The sequence below is a fragment of the Pinus tabuliformis genome, chromosome 8, assembly GCF_031772625.1.
Source record: "Pinus tabuliformis cultivar Carrire ecotype Pingquan chromosome 8, CPIR1, whole genome shotgun sequence".
Taxonomy (NCBI): Eukaryota; Viridiplantae; Streptophyta; class Pinopsida; order Pinales; family Pinaceae; genus Pinus; species Pinus tabuliformis.
Window position 1 is genome coordinate 327,332,676 of NC_142294.1, and position 15,876 is coordinate 327,348,551.

Genomic DNA, 15,876 nt, shown 5'->3' on the forward strand with positions numbered 1-15,876 from the left:
GCCTTCCTTCCATGTAACTTGATTGCTCCGGTGATATAAGAAGAGGAAGCAGGGGCTTGAGGCGTGTGGCGATCACTTTGGAGACAATTTTATACAATACATTGCATAGTGCAATAGGTCGGAATTTGTCCGGAGTCTGGCTGTTCTCCTCCTTAGGGATGAGGGCGATGAAGGTGGCATTCAAGGATGGAAGCATCCATTTGTTAACTCTGGACTCCTCGACTACTTGCCAAACTTCCTCCTTGATTAGATCCCAGAAGTTGTGAAAGAAGTCCGAAGTGACGCCGTTTGGTTTGGGTGCTTTCCCAACTTTGAGCTGTCGCATAGTTGTCTCCACTTCCTGTAAAGAAATAGGCCTGAGAAGTATTTGACTGTGTTCCTCAATTACGATCTTAGGAATAATCTTGAGGATCTTCTCTATAGCTGGCAGCCGATCAGTCTCTGTTTCCTGATGCAGCCTCTAAAAGTGGGTGAGGAGTTCCTGTTCTATATCTTCATGCTTCTCTAGATGTTCCCCTTGTCGATTTTGGAGGAGAGTAATGTTGTTATGCATTCTCCATTGGATAGTGGTATGGTGGAATAACTTTGTATTGCGTTCACCCTCTTTAAGCCATCGGATCCTCGATTTTTGTCTCCAAAGAATTTCTGCCTATCTTGCTCTTTCTGAGATCTGCATTTGTAGTTGACATTCCTATTCTGCTATGGTTTCAGATCTGCCTTCAGCTATGATTCTGTGCTGTAATTTTTGCATCTCTTGTTCAAGATCATTTTACGCCTGAAAGATATTGCCGAAGGTAAAGCGATTCCACTGTTTTATTTTTTCCTTGATATGTTTTAGCTTTTGTTGGAGCTTGTACATTTTTGCGCCTTCTGGTGGTGTGAAATTTCTCCATGTCTCTGTTATCAGGTTATGAAAATTGGGGTGATTCAGCCAAAAGGCTTCAAAGCGAAATGACCTGCGAACATTGTTTCCCGGTCTTTGCCAGTGAAGCATAATAGGCCAATGGTCCGAGCCACAGAGTGGCAATATAGAGGCCAAGAGATCCCCGCCAAGATGTATTGCATTATCAGAGATCAGGAATCTATCTAACCGAGATGCAATTTGGTGGGCATCTGCATGCTTGTTGTTCCAAGTATAAACGCCATTATTGAATTCCATATCTATAAGCCTGTTGTTATGAATGTAGTTTTTGAAGTGCGTGCTTTCACAATCTAGCTTGATCCGTCCTCCTCTTTTTTCCTCCAATCTTGTAATCATGTTGAAGTCTCCTCCTGTGATCCAAAGTGGGTGGGATCTTTCTGAGTTGATTTGAGTTAGGGTGTTCAATGTGTCTACTTTGTTTGTTGCCTCCTGGGGGAAGTAGACATTAGTTAAGTGTCCATGAACATTTGTCCCTGTTAAATGAAACGTGGCCTGAATAAAGTGCTTACTGTCATGTATGTTGGTAAGTGTTATAGCTCTATCATCCCAAACGATGGCTAGCCCTCCTAAGGCTCCCATGGCTTCCACCGCCACTTCTTTGCTTCCTGGCCATGCTTTGGCAAGGATCAGATCCAACATTGTGGAATTACACTTGGTCTCCTGCAAGAAGAGAATTTGAGGCTTTTCCTGTTGTAGCATGTTCCTTATTAATCATCCCTTCCCTGGGCTGTTGAGCCCTCTGATGTTCCATGAGATGAGCTTCATGATTCACTATTGGGAAGGGGATTGTCTATAATTCTTATTCTTAGAGTTTGATCCTACCTAACTTACATTGAGATATATCACCACCTTCCTGGAAAAAAATGCATATGCCATATCTAAATGTTGGTATTTTTGTATTCAAATGCTCCACCTTATTGTGATATCAGAGATACTATTTTATTTCTTCAAAGATTCACTTAGCTCTCTCGAGACACTCATAACTTATGAGTAACAAGTATACTTAACTACCTTCTTAGAGATTAACATACACCAAGTTGCTTGCCTCTTACATCCAATCCTCCAACACTACTAGGAAGAGGCCCCATGGCTAACTTCAAAGGTTACATAAACAAAATTTCAAAAGCTTAAATTACTCCCTTAACATCATGATCATTACACTTTTCTTTATGGCCTTAAATGTTAGAAATGCATCTCTTAAGAAACATAAATACCTATTTCTTTTCAAGCCTCATTATCATTACAAATATGTTACCTACTAATATACGCCTAATGATTTTTTCTTCATATTTCTTCTTTAAATTATTTTTTTCTTTATTTCTAGTGTATTTTAATATTCACATTCTCATCTCCATATATTCATTCTTAATAGTTTTTTTAATATTCACATTCTCATCTCTATATATTCATTCTTAATACTTTTTCAAACCAACAGTAGTTCTTATAAATATTAAATATAAAAGTGGTCGTTGTATTAAATATAAAGTTTTGTCTTAAAATATTTTTGTCTCAAAATGCTTTTGTTTTAAATATAAAGTTTTGTCTTAAAATAATTTTGTCTTAAACTGTTTTTGTCTTAAAATAATTTTGTCTTAAATATAAAGTTTTGTCTTTAAATTTTTGTCTCAAACTACTTTTGTCTTAAATATAAAGTTTTGTCTCAAAATATTTTCGTCTTAAATTATTTTTGTCTTAAATATAAAGTTTTGTCTTAAAATATTTTTGTCTCAAACTATTTTTGTCTTAAAATATTTTTGTCTTAAACTATTTTTGTCTTAAATATAACGTTTTGTCTTAAAATATTTTTGTCTCAACCTATTTTTGTCTTAAAGTTTATATTTAAGACAAATCAATTGATATTAATTTTTAATATAAAATAACTAAAATAAAAAAATGATTTTTTGAGACAAAAGATTTTTTTTGAGACAAGAGATTTTTTTTGTCTCAAAAGTGCCCTTAGTGTAGTAGTGATAAACATCCTCTCATTATCCTCTTCATTTAGTAGCCAAGAAAATAGTTTAATGACCCTCACTATATGGTCAATGTTTGCATTAGGTTCTTCCTCAAACATGCCTTTCAAATGTTGTATTCCTAGATTTGCCAACTCTCTAAAAACTGTCACTTTATTACTTATAGTGTTGGTCATCTCCCACATAACATCGTAGGGGCTTCACTAGGTGTTCATATAGGGGTATATATATTTAAGAAAAAATGGCATAACACATTGAGATTATAATAGGAGTAAATGGTTTTTATATTGGTAAGTATAAAAAATGGAGCTCAAAGTTAATGAAAAAATATAAAAGGGTATAAAGAATGTTAATGAAAAAATGGATACTTTTATGAAAGTAGATGTTTTTAAATTAGAAAGGTGTATTAGGGTTAAATAATGTGATTTTTAGAGGGATTTCCCTATATATAATGAAATTAAAGATATTATTTAATATACCACAAAACACAAAATATAAATGAAACCTAATATTTAACATTAATATTTTTATTATGAGTAAAAAAAATAAAAATAATCAACTCTTATTAATATTTTTATTATGAGTAAAAAAAATAAAAATAATCAACTCTTCATCAGCAAATTAATAATATCAAGTTTTACATCTGTATTTCAAAAATATCGCTAGGTTGCAAGTTTTAGTAAAATAAACCTATAATATTATATAATATATAAACCCTATTGGTTATTATTTAAAACCATTTAATTATTCATTACAACAATACTATATATTTTTTTATTATACACTGTATATAATATTATAATTAATTAATTTTTTTTAATCACTTATGTTACATCAAAATTAAGCCATCATTAAAAAGGTGAATTGGCTGTAGCGTAAAATTGGTATCTCTTATTTTTGGATGGTAGGTTCGGAAGTATGACTAGATTGTGCATTTTTGAAAATGAACCGCTAATTAATGATGTTTATGGAATTTTTCAAATAAAAGAATATGAATATAATATATTATATATTTATCTGAAAGGAGATAGGTGATTTATTTTAATATTATTAAAAAATATTAAATTTAGTAATTTTTTTTTAATTTAATTTTAATTCTATCAAAAATATAATTTTACTTTATTGATATAAAAGTTTTATTATGGAATTTTATTTAGCAAGTTTGTCAAGATATAGTGTGTTATGTTGCAGTTTGTCTTAAAAGTATTTTTATTTGGCTAAGAGCTAGTTTTTTTAGGTTTCGCTAAGGGCTCTTTTTAGTGGGACAAGGATATAGGATAAAGACCCAAAACCTATAGGCATCTTGTAGGAGTAAAAGATGACATCTTTTAAGAGTGAAATCTGGCCCCCTTAAAAACCACCAATAAATCATTCTAGGTGGTGTGGTTTTCCTTGATGTGAGTAAACAAGTCCCATGTTTAAATCTATGTGATTAAGACCACACTCTCCAGTTAAAAGTTATAGTGATGACTCTCAAAATTAACCTAGTGTCAAGATAACTTAAATAAATTCATTGTTATATAGATATAATACCAACCCATACCAATTTCTTTAAAAATAAAACAATAATAATAATAAAATGTTTAATTTATTTCTTAAATTAATTATCATTAAAACTTTAGCCACCACTTAACTATAAAAATGAAATATTATATTATAAAAAAAATCAGATTCAAAACCCTAACTTTATCAATAAATAGCATGCTCAAAGGCATATGCTTCATCTAGTAATTATAACTTTTAAATTATAAATACAACTTAAAATATTCACCAAAAACTTTGAAATTTAGCTTTCGAATCTAAGATAGTATCACTCTCATGTTACAAAGTCTCTATGATACAAACTATCATAATGATGAAAACTTCACAATAATATGGATATTGGGACCAGGTTACCATTTATAATTAAAGTACACCTTCATTTATCCCGTACAGATCATGGTGGTTGGTGTTTATATATGTTTGCCTCACGACACCAGGGATACCTTTTTGATAAATAATGCAATGGTTAAAATGTACTGAGGTGGGTACAACCACGTGATGTGAAAATGATCTGTGAGGTGTACCAATTGTAGCACCATTTTTTTGGCGAGCGTAGGATTCTTCTTTCTCCTTTATATATATCTCTGCAGTCTCTACTGATTGGATTCTTGGGGCCATAAAATATGTAAAACAGAGATAGTGCACTGTACTCATTTGATTCTTCCAGAATTAAAAAATTCAAACCAAAAAGGTTTACAGGATGAAATTCTTACACTGTCCAGTCATCCACATGGAAGAAAATCTAATCAGAAGACCAAAAAAATCTAGCCCTCAGATGGCAAATTTTTTATTAATCAGAAGACAAAACGTTGCTCCGGAATTTGAACAGGTGTGCTACACCCTGAGACGCTGAAAACAGTTGGTTTTAACTACTAAAGAGGTCATTTACCGTAGAGTTTAATGGTGGGTTAATTTTTTTGATTAGTTTTATTAGTACAATTACATTTAAAATATTAATGTAATTGATATAGCCAAAAGGTTTATAAATATAACAAAAAAATTATTGCAACAAAAAAAGATTGTAACAAAGAAAAATGGTTTATCAATGCACATTTCTCTAATTAACCATATATAGAATTACATATCTTATTGTAAAAGGGACCATTTTGCTAAATAAAATTTGTTTATATATAAATGAATGTTATAAATAATAATGAGAAACTTACAAAGGAGGAACTTATTAGAATTGGAATAATCTTAAATCCCTAAAAACTGGTGGGCATGAGGCATTTGGCACCAATTTAATTTTTTAAATATATTAACAGTAGTGGACCATTTTGCTAAATAAAATTCTTATATATAAATTAATGATATAAATAATAATGATAAACTTATCATGGAGGAACTTATTAGAATTGGAATAACCTCAAATACCTAATATAATTTTTCAAATTTATTAACATTCAAAGCAACCTAATAGTGGATCACACTATAGCCTTTGATAAACATTAAGACTAAGCATATGCTGATTTTTCAAATTTATTAACATTCAAAGCAACCTAACAAACAATGGATCACACTATAGCCTTTGATAAACATTAAGACTAAGCATATGCTGAGTATGTTTCTTTGAGAATCAATCTAGGCTGTGAATTAAAAAAATAAAATAAAAGTCAATAGATCTTCATGCACCTTAAGTTGAAATAAGAAGCCTTGGGTAAAAAATTAGATTAAGAATTGAGAAAATTATAATTAAAATTGTTTTTAAATTTTTATATTTAATTTTTTTTTATAAAGTGAAAAAACTGATCATAATTTAGTTATTAAATCATGGGTATAGTTCTAACCAGTGCTTTATATTAATGCAAGCTGACTCATCATATTTATTAAAAAAAAACCAACATAGTAAAATTACTTACTAACGGTAAATAAGAAGAAGATAGTGTTTGACTTCTTAAAACTATGAATAATAAAGTAGGGTTTCACTTATTAGGGATATCTTAGATGATTGTTGAATGATTCTTAGTGTCACTGATCAGAAATGCCTATAGATCACTCTTAACCCCACATAACATAAATAGTTTCAAGGCATACTTGTATCACATTCAAAACTATATATTGGTTCTTGAATAAAGTTGATAACCAGTGGACGTTTACGTCATCAGTATGTAAATGTTGCGCATAAAAGTGTATCGTGACATATGCGTTCCATTAAATTTAAGTTTTGTGCAGTGCAATTAAACAACGACTGAATGACCCACTTGCACGGAGAAAAGTTTCTCGTAGATTGTACTTCTAAAATGCGGAAGGGGACAACTCACAGGGCCCAAATGTTGGGCAGCATCTTAGTTTTCAAGACATAATGCCATGCATGTCTGATTGGTTTTCTGCCAGTACCAGAGTCGCCTTTTCAATTAAAAACATCAAGAATCAATATGGTCCATGCTGTCATGAATACTTTCTTGTCAACTATTCAATCGATTGCCTGGATAATGCGTTTCAGTTATTCAAAATCCCAATCAATACTCCACTGAATCCTATTGTGCCCATTTCATGCATAATCATGACTATATTCATGCTCATTCAGTAGTACAGTCCGTATTAATTACGGAAAGTATACAAAATAAATGACCTAATATTTTTTACTGATGGTAAAATATTTCCATTATAAATACTTCTGTTGAGGTGTGGGCGAGGTAGAGCTTGTTGCCTGGTCTTGACTGTTGAGCAGGCGTTGCCTATCAGGTGATCCAGTGGACGATTGCAGCTGAGAAAGGTATGAAGTAATTCAATAGCTTTGTTATCTTCTTACAATTTTGGTGATCAAAAACTCTTATATTACTGAATCAAGTTAGGTGTTTACATTAGTTTACTCGGACTTCTGTTACATTTTGCAATAGGTTACTTCGCATTTTGTTAAGGTACTTCTGGGGTATTTTGTTTAGATATTTCTTGGCATAAGTATAAGTTTACCTTATATTATTTTTGTAATAGATATAAATTTATTTAGCATTTTGTTAAAGCACTTCTTGCAATAGATCACAAATGCGCAAAGTTTACACTTTTGTTTCAATTGGATCCATTGATGTGAATCGTTGTGAATCGTTCAGAACTCTGAAGAGATGTTGTGAATCGTTTAGAACTCTGAAGAGATTTTGAGACTAGGAAATGTTTTGATCGTTACTGTTTAACACTGTAAATCAGATCCAAGCAGGAGATTCTCTGTCATGGCAGCGGAGCACTTAACTGGAGGTGGGGAAATCTTCTGCACGGTTAACATGGCAGCAGAAGGTCGAACCAAACCAGTTCCAACAATATTATCGTTTGCAATCCATGGTGAAAAAGATGAAATAGTAGGACCAAGTAAGATGTAGGTTTTGCATCTGCATCAAATGGTCAAGACTCAAGAGTTCCTCCAATTATCACTTCTTCTGCATGCCTGTAGACATGCTTTTCCTATGACTTAAGAGTTCCTCCCATTATCACTTCTTCTGCATGCCTGTAGACATGCTTTTCCTATTTTCAAACTTCGAATACCTAGAAAAGCAAAGCCCTGGAGATGTTGTTATTGAATAGATATACATCAATAACCGAAGAGGCCATGAGTCTCTTTTGGAAAATATATTAGATTTCATGAAGTTGTTGATATGCCATTACCCAGAAAGTGGCAGTGTTCAAATCATTTACAGAACCATAACCAAAAGCTTGGCAGTCTGCTCATTTCCAGTAACGGAATAGAGTGTTCAAATAATTTATATTTATAGTAACTTTTAATTTTAGTGAAATTGTTATTGAGTATATAATTTAGAAATTTTGTAAAAAATATAGTTTATATAAATTTCACATAAACAATTTTCTTTTTTTTCAAATTTCACACTAGATTTATCAAAATATATAAAATTAATTTATTTAAACTGCACTGTTACAAAAGTTGTTTTTTAATTTTATATTCATAATACAAATGATATCGATGAATAACTCCTAACAATCTGAACAAAGGCTCCTTCCTGAAACGTTCAATGGTGACAGATTATCTATGATTGTGCAGTTTGGAAGTTTCTCAGTAGATTTCAGTTATTGAGATTTTATTAAAAACTGCTATACAAACATTTTAACAATAAATTACCTTCAGCGAGGTACCTTTCAGTGAACAGCTTGTAGAGGAAAGGACTCTGTGAACAGCTTGTAGAGGAAAATCACTCTGCAAGTTCACCATCTGGACAAGTTTGTCCTCTGAAACTCTATGCCCATAAAATTTCCGAGGATAGAAAAACTATTTACGATCTTTATGTTTCAAATAATCAAGCCCTTGGCTTTAAGGTGAACAAACTTAAACATACATTGCTTTTTATAAATTTTTCCAATTACTTATCATACTAAAAATGGTCTTGCAAAGCTGAATGAAAGTTTACCATACCATACCATAACATATAAATATTTAAATTTAAGATGCAGTCGGTGTGGATCTCTTAATGTGGATGAACACAATTTTTGGGGGCACTAGTTATGCTGGAAGAGATATAAATTTGTGGTTTAAATAACATTATGCAAGTTTTAATAGGAAGGGAATTAATATGTATTTATTTATTTAAATCAACTTTTAAGAAAATAAAAAATGGAAATAATGGATTTTAAGAGTAAAATAAAAAATGAAAATAATGGATTTTGAAAATGACCAACATTATGTAGTGAATATTTCTTTACATAAAAAGATATGAACAAAGAAGTGAATCACATGGAAAATGAAAGGGCAATCTTTCTTGAAGGTGTATTCTTTTTAAAATATATTAGGGAACACATATATCTCTTTTCCATTTTTAAAATAAGCATTTGATTGCACATGTCAACTCCCATCCATGTAGAGTGCATTCTAGTTATTTGATATTTCACAAAGGGAAGAGAGAAATCTTAGATAATATTGCAATTGCTAGTGTATTCATTTTTCAACTTGGTCATTCATGGGCCTAAAAGGAAAAAATCATATCCAATGGTTGTAAGTGTTGCTATCTATGAGGTGAAATGGGCAATTTAAAGAAATGTTTTTATTAGTGTGATAATGATATAGAGGTAAGTATTATCTTGACCACCTCATTAATTATGGAAATGGAAAAAATGGAAAATAACCATATCTTAGAGAAATTAGGAGGAAAATAAAGTTAAAGACTATAATACAATGGAGATAAGGATACCCCTCCTTGAGCTATGTGTAACTTGTTACTTCTATGATGATGACTATTGTAATGTCTAGCTTCCTTGGATTCCCTCTTAGACCTAGTAAACTACATCTCTACACACATCAACCTCCCTCTGTTCTTGGCCTACCTAGATTGGTAAGATTCTATTATTGTTGCCTAGTCTTAAGACTCAACTAGCCCTCTTGAGGCAATAGAAGATATCCTATCAACCCAAGTAGATACTTTCCCATTCTCGACCATAGATTATGTTGTTAATCTATGATTTGATGTACTATTTTCTATTATTTTAGTTTATTAGAGTTTATAGCCACATATTTTTAAGCATGCTTATTTGGTTGGTTTATTTTAAGGCTTGAGGTGATGCTTTCCTATTGACAATGACAATTGATGGCCTAATTTTGAGATGCATGAATGTTGAACAAATATGTAGTGTCTCATTTGTGTTGACTAGTTTGACATATTGAATTTATTATTTGAAGGTATTTTGTTTTTAAAATGACCTAGTTTATTAAAATGTGTTATGATGATGAAACTCAAACTCTTTAACTATTGTGATTGCGTTTAATTGACATAATGGTAATTTTGAATAATCTTTTTTAAAGTATTTATGTGAATATGTTGACGGTGCTGGTATCCATCAACCAAGGGGATCTCCCTGATATGAAGTCCCAATCAGACCTCACACCATTTGGTGTAGGAGTCCCATTTGGTATAAAGGCCCAATTGCCAAATCTTCAAACATATGCTTTGGCTCTAGCTGTCAGCATAGGAGAGTGATGCAATGATATCTTCGAAAAATAAGGTGAGTGTGACTGGTGCAGCACAATTGTGTCTAAGTTCTCTTAATGCAAAAGGGGAGGAGAAAGTGAGCCTCTAAGTGAGAGGTAATAGTACCACCCAGAAAGAGACACACATGAACTAGAAAATGCCTGTCCAACATCCAGTAGAGTAGTCCACAATGAACACGACAATTGTTAAAACCAATGAACAAGAGAAGATCCATCTACCATCCAACGGAATAGTCCACAACAGATGTGATGGTCATTATAACCGATAAGAAAGGAAAGGTCTGTCTAGTATCCTATGGAATATTCCACAAGGATGAGACAATAGTGACAACCATTACAACACATTCCTAACAAGATAAGCACTAAAATAACCGAAATAGTTAAATTATCTTAGCACATGTGAAAGAAAACATGAAATACAAGTGTTCACAGAATAGTCTTACAAACATCCATAAGTAATGCATGAAAATGTGTTGGCTTCAAAGGCTTCTGTAATTAAGCAAAAGTTCCAAGACACATATTTACATTGTACATCAGTAGCCCTAGTAGTGGGACACTGGAGCCACTCCTTGTCCCCAAATAACTAACTGATCTCTATAATGCTTCATGGGAGGAGCCAAGGTGAAAACTTCATTTCTCATACAATGAGGGCGTATATATAACCAAGGGTGATGCTTTCCCTTGTGACTCTTTGACTACCCTCAATACTTTTCAACTCCCTATGACTTTTAAAATTACATGACTCTACATATTCTTGTGTGTCTATTGGACTTTCACTTTACAATACATTTGATAAATAATATACATGGCGCATAGTAGTGATGTGGCATATGAAAAATCATGAAACGACTTGACATGACCCTGCTAACATGGACTGGCTTGATGATGTTGTAATTTCAAGTCGTTGTTGTTGTTGAGAGATAGATGTGTTCTTGGATATGCTTTCCTTTCTCCTCCACATAGCTTGATAGTGTGGGGTCTTCAATGATCTTCGATCTTGGCAAGTGGTTGCACACTTGTGTTCCTTAGCTTTCTCTTCCTAGGTTCATTTGTTCATTTGGCTACAAGTGAGTCTCTAGGCATGCCTCCCTCTTTTTCGTCTTCTTCATCTCGCCATGGCTTGATGGTGTACTTGTTCCTGTAATTCACTCATGATTAGACGACATCAATCCGAAAACTCGCTAGTCTAATAAGATGCATTACTATCCATAAACTGTGTCTAGGACAAGTGACAAGTTAGGGCCTAGTAACTGTGCATTGTGCAGTTCCATGTGATAGGGAGAGGGTTTGATCATTGAGACTATGCAGAGTGTAGCTCAATCTTGACTGAGGAACTTTTCAGTATAGTCCCCACTAGGCAAAAAAATTGTGTAGTGGCCACTGGGAGTCAGAATTTCTCAGTTGAAGCCAGCAGTGGCTACTATGAGATGAGGCAATGACGGGTCAGTTCTGTGCAGTTTTCAAAGGAAAGGAGGATTAGGGAGTACAGAGGCCCGGAGGACAAATCTGCACAGTTCTTAAGGGCAATGAACTTCAGTTGAGGGAGGACACTGGGAGACACCTTGCGCAGTTATAGAGGTCAAGGAAGGATGGGTACTCTGCACATTTTGGGGTTCTAGTAGGCTAGGGGAAAAGCTTGAGGACTACATTGTGAAGTGTGTAGTCCAAATCAGGCTGGGAGGAAATGATGCGCAATTCTGGGGGTTAAGGAAGGATGTTGAACTCTAGGTTTGTGCTGTGAAATTTCCCTAGAGGATAGTGATTGCATATTGTGCAATTCTAGGAAGCAAGGTCACAACACTGAGGGTCTAGTGCAACTGAGTTGCCTGGTCAGGGAGACTTTTTGGAAAAATGGCTGTGTGTGGGAGGAAGATAGACTTGTGATGAACTTGAACATGTGATCACACACTTAGCATACTTTGATGAAATGACAACACAGACCACCAAAGCAACAAGAAAGAATTTACCTCTGTGTGGTTGTCTCATAACAAGAAGTGACAAGTGTGACACTTGTGATAGAATTCAGGATGCTTGTGACGAAACTTATGAGACAATGTTTGAGACTTTGTGCATGAGTGTGATGGATGTTTACATGGTTAGGACAACTCGTATACACAGATGTCAACCCTCGAAACCACTAGAAAAGACTCACAAACATGACATAACAACCGAACATGCCAAAATACGACAGTTGATCCAACAAGCGAAAGGGAGAAAAATACTTAGAGGAAACACATGGAATGACTTTGAGTGTTTGCAACCATACATGTCATTGAAGACATAATGATATGACAATGATAAGTTGTCTTTCATCCTACGCTAAGAGGTGCATTTAAACTTTATGAAAGATGAGATTTATTTTTCATACCTACCCTCCGAAGGGTTGTGAATCAGATGGAGTCAGCATATGGTCTCGATCTTCTATCATACCTTAGGTTCCCTGGTCTTCTTATATGATAATTATATTTTCTCCTCAGCTCCTTAGGTATCATCTAGCATGTCCTCCTTCTTCATCTCCTTCTTAATCATCTTTACATAACGTAGTAGAATTCATGTATCTGTAATCCACTCATGACAAGATGACATCAGTCTGATAAACCTATAGTCTAAGATGTTGCATGATAATCTACTATCTATGTTAGAACTGGTATAAGTTCAGGGGGGAGAAGGTTTAGTGACTAGATTGGATTGAGGGATAAGATTGTACACTACCCACTAAGGGAAAAAATTGTGCAGTGCCTATGGAGGGACATAATTGCGTAGTTCAAGAAGGAAATGGTTGCTGCAGGATGAGGCCTTAGAGGACAAATCTATGTAGTTTTCATAGGTAAGGGGGACTAGGAAGCAGAGAGTCCTGGGGGATAAATATGCACAGTTCTTGAGGGAAGTTAGTTTCGACTGAGGGAAGGTCACTAGAGGTAGCCTCTGCACAATTTTGGATGCTAAGGGATGTTGGGATTTTTGTGCATTGTGTAGTTCCAATAGTTAAGAAAAAATTTTGAGGGTTGCAGATGCAAAGTGCATAGTTTAGGAAGGTTGGATGAGGCTAGGTTGCTAGGAATCCTCCAGAATTTGGCTAAGTGTGGTATCAATGGAACTGATGTGAATGGCAATAGAAATTGACTATGACCACACACTTGGACACTTAGTGATACAACATAGATCATCCAAAACCTACGAAAAAATACTTCACTTAATGCAACCACCTTTGTGGCAGCTTACGACAAGTGCAACTTCGACGATAGGATTTGTGAGGATAATGACGACACTTGTGTAATAGTGTGTGAAACTTTGGAAATGAGTGCGAAACATGTATACATGATGATAACAAGTCATTTTCACATAGATTGCCTCCTGAAGAAAACAAAAACTTACCTTTGCCTGACAAGAGATAACTCCCATGCCTGAAGATGATACTTGCTATATAAAGATAAAAGCGTGAATGACTCTTGAGAGTGAAGAAGAGAGATTGAAATCATCAACTTACCAATAAGTGACTAAGGAATGAATGATCATAAGATCCAATGTAGGCTCCAAAATTTGTGTGTAGGCCAAAATTTTGGAGGGTGTTGCAATTGCTACAATACTAGGTGACACACTAGTAGAATCCAACTTCTCTATTTTGGTTAAATCCTTCCTTGTAGGGCCTTGGTTCATCAGGGAGTATTGATTCACTGTGTAGATTACCTTGGCCTTCTCATTTACCCCACGAAAATCCATGGTATCCTCTCTGTTTTCTCAGTCGAACACTACATAACATTCAACACAATCATAATGTTTCGAGTTGGGAAGGGTAGTGTAGCTCGCGAGCTTAAGATTTCGAGAGTATAAGTTTTCATCTCTAGTTTTTATCCACTATTAGCAGTCCTGGACAATACCCTAATGGAATCACATAGGAACACAAAGATTTATCTGCTCCTAGCGAGCATGGATAGTACCATGACGAAGTTGCTTGCTTCACCTCTCTACATAGGAAGCCTTTCTCTTCTTTTGCCTTTACTTAATTTTTAAAGAGAATTGTGCATTGGAACTTATTTATTTTGGGGCAGAAGAGGGATCCCTTCTTATTGAGAGAAAAGAGATTGTTCCTTCAAAGAAGCATATAAAGACCTTTGATTTAGGTTTCCTGATTTAGAATTTTCCCCTTCTTTGTTTATACTAGTTGGATAAGCTTTAGAATACCAAAGTAGAAAAACTAGTTAGAGGCATCAGGTTTCCATACTAGACATGGGTTCACGGTTGGACCAAAACTATCCTTATGGACAGATTGTATTTTCTGTCAGAACTTCTTCAACCAAAAGATGTAACCAACACAAGGAAGGTGAACAGATGGCTAGCCAAATGCTAAAGTGTCACAAGACTCTTTATAGTTCAGTCACACACACACTAAGAAGCCAAACAACTCTAGGCACAACACTTATTTGTATAATGAAAAAAAAAAAGGAAAAAATAAACAAGGAAGAAAGAAAGACAAAAAGAAAGAAAACACATAACCAGGAAACAAAACCAAAAGACAAGATAAAAAAATGGCTAAAGAAAACATGGTGTAGAACCAAAATAAGAAAACAAGGACAGACTACAAGGAATGAGTGCAAAATGGGTGCAAGAGAGGGAAAGCTAGGATGCAGCTAATCCTACTCCTAACCTAACAGCTAAAAGGGTCGAGTCACGTGTAATGAAATTTCTAGTGAAGCTAGCATAATTGTTCCTGACCTGCATCCACAAAGATACGAACAATTAAAATGGATATAAAGCACTGTGCAATGGAAAATATAAAAACTTGAATAACTTGCACAAGAAAAGGAAGGTCTTGCCTGTGGGAAGAAATGTGTGTCACAACCAATACTTTCATCCAATCCACATGCTTACATTTTTGATGAATACCATTTTTCAACAAACCTCAAAAGCCTCTTGCGGATGTGTCTTCATCTACACTGAGCTCCTGAGAAAGTGCGAGGAAAGATTGAAACTTGTTGTTTGCTACAGATCTTGCCAAGGAGTATTGTTCCAACCATTCAACAATTAGATCGTAATATTCATGATGGCCCCCTTGAAAACCCCGAAATCTTGAAAAAGGTGAATTTTTAAATAGAGAAATAGGATCACGATGGGAATCTTGTGAGGGAAAATAGATCTGATCATACTGAGTAGTCATGCCAAGAAAGTGAGGACCTACCATACTCATCAACGAAGGCTAAGGTGCCTCGCCTTTGTGACAAAAATATGAATAGATAATTGTTGAACAATGAAGATTAATCGGGTGTGAAAAAAACTGTCATTGGATGTGCTGATGGGAAAATGATAAGTTGAATGCCAATCATTAAGGACATAATAATGATCAGATGAGATAATTGAAGCATCAGATTCTTAGTTTGCGATCAACAATGAAAAATCAATTCGAATAGTCTTGCGAATGCTCTGAACAATTGAACCAAGTTCCCTACGAGCCAAATATGATAGACCATCTTCCTACAAGTGGTGACAAATTGTACAAGCATTGTAGTCATCAAAAGAGTTTA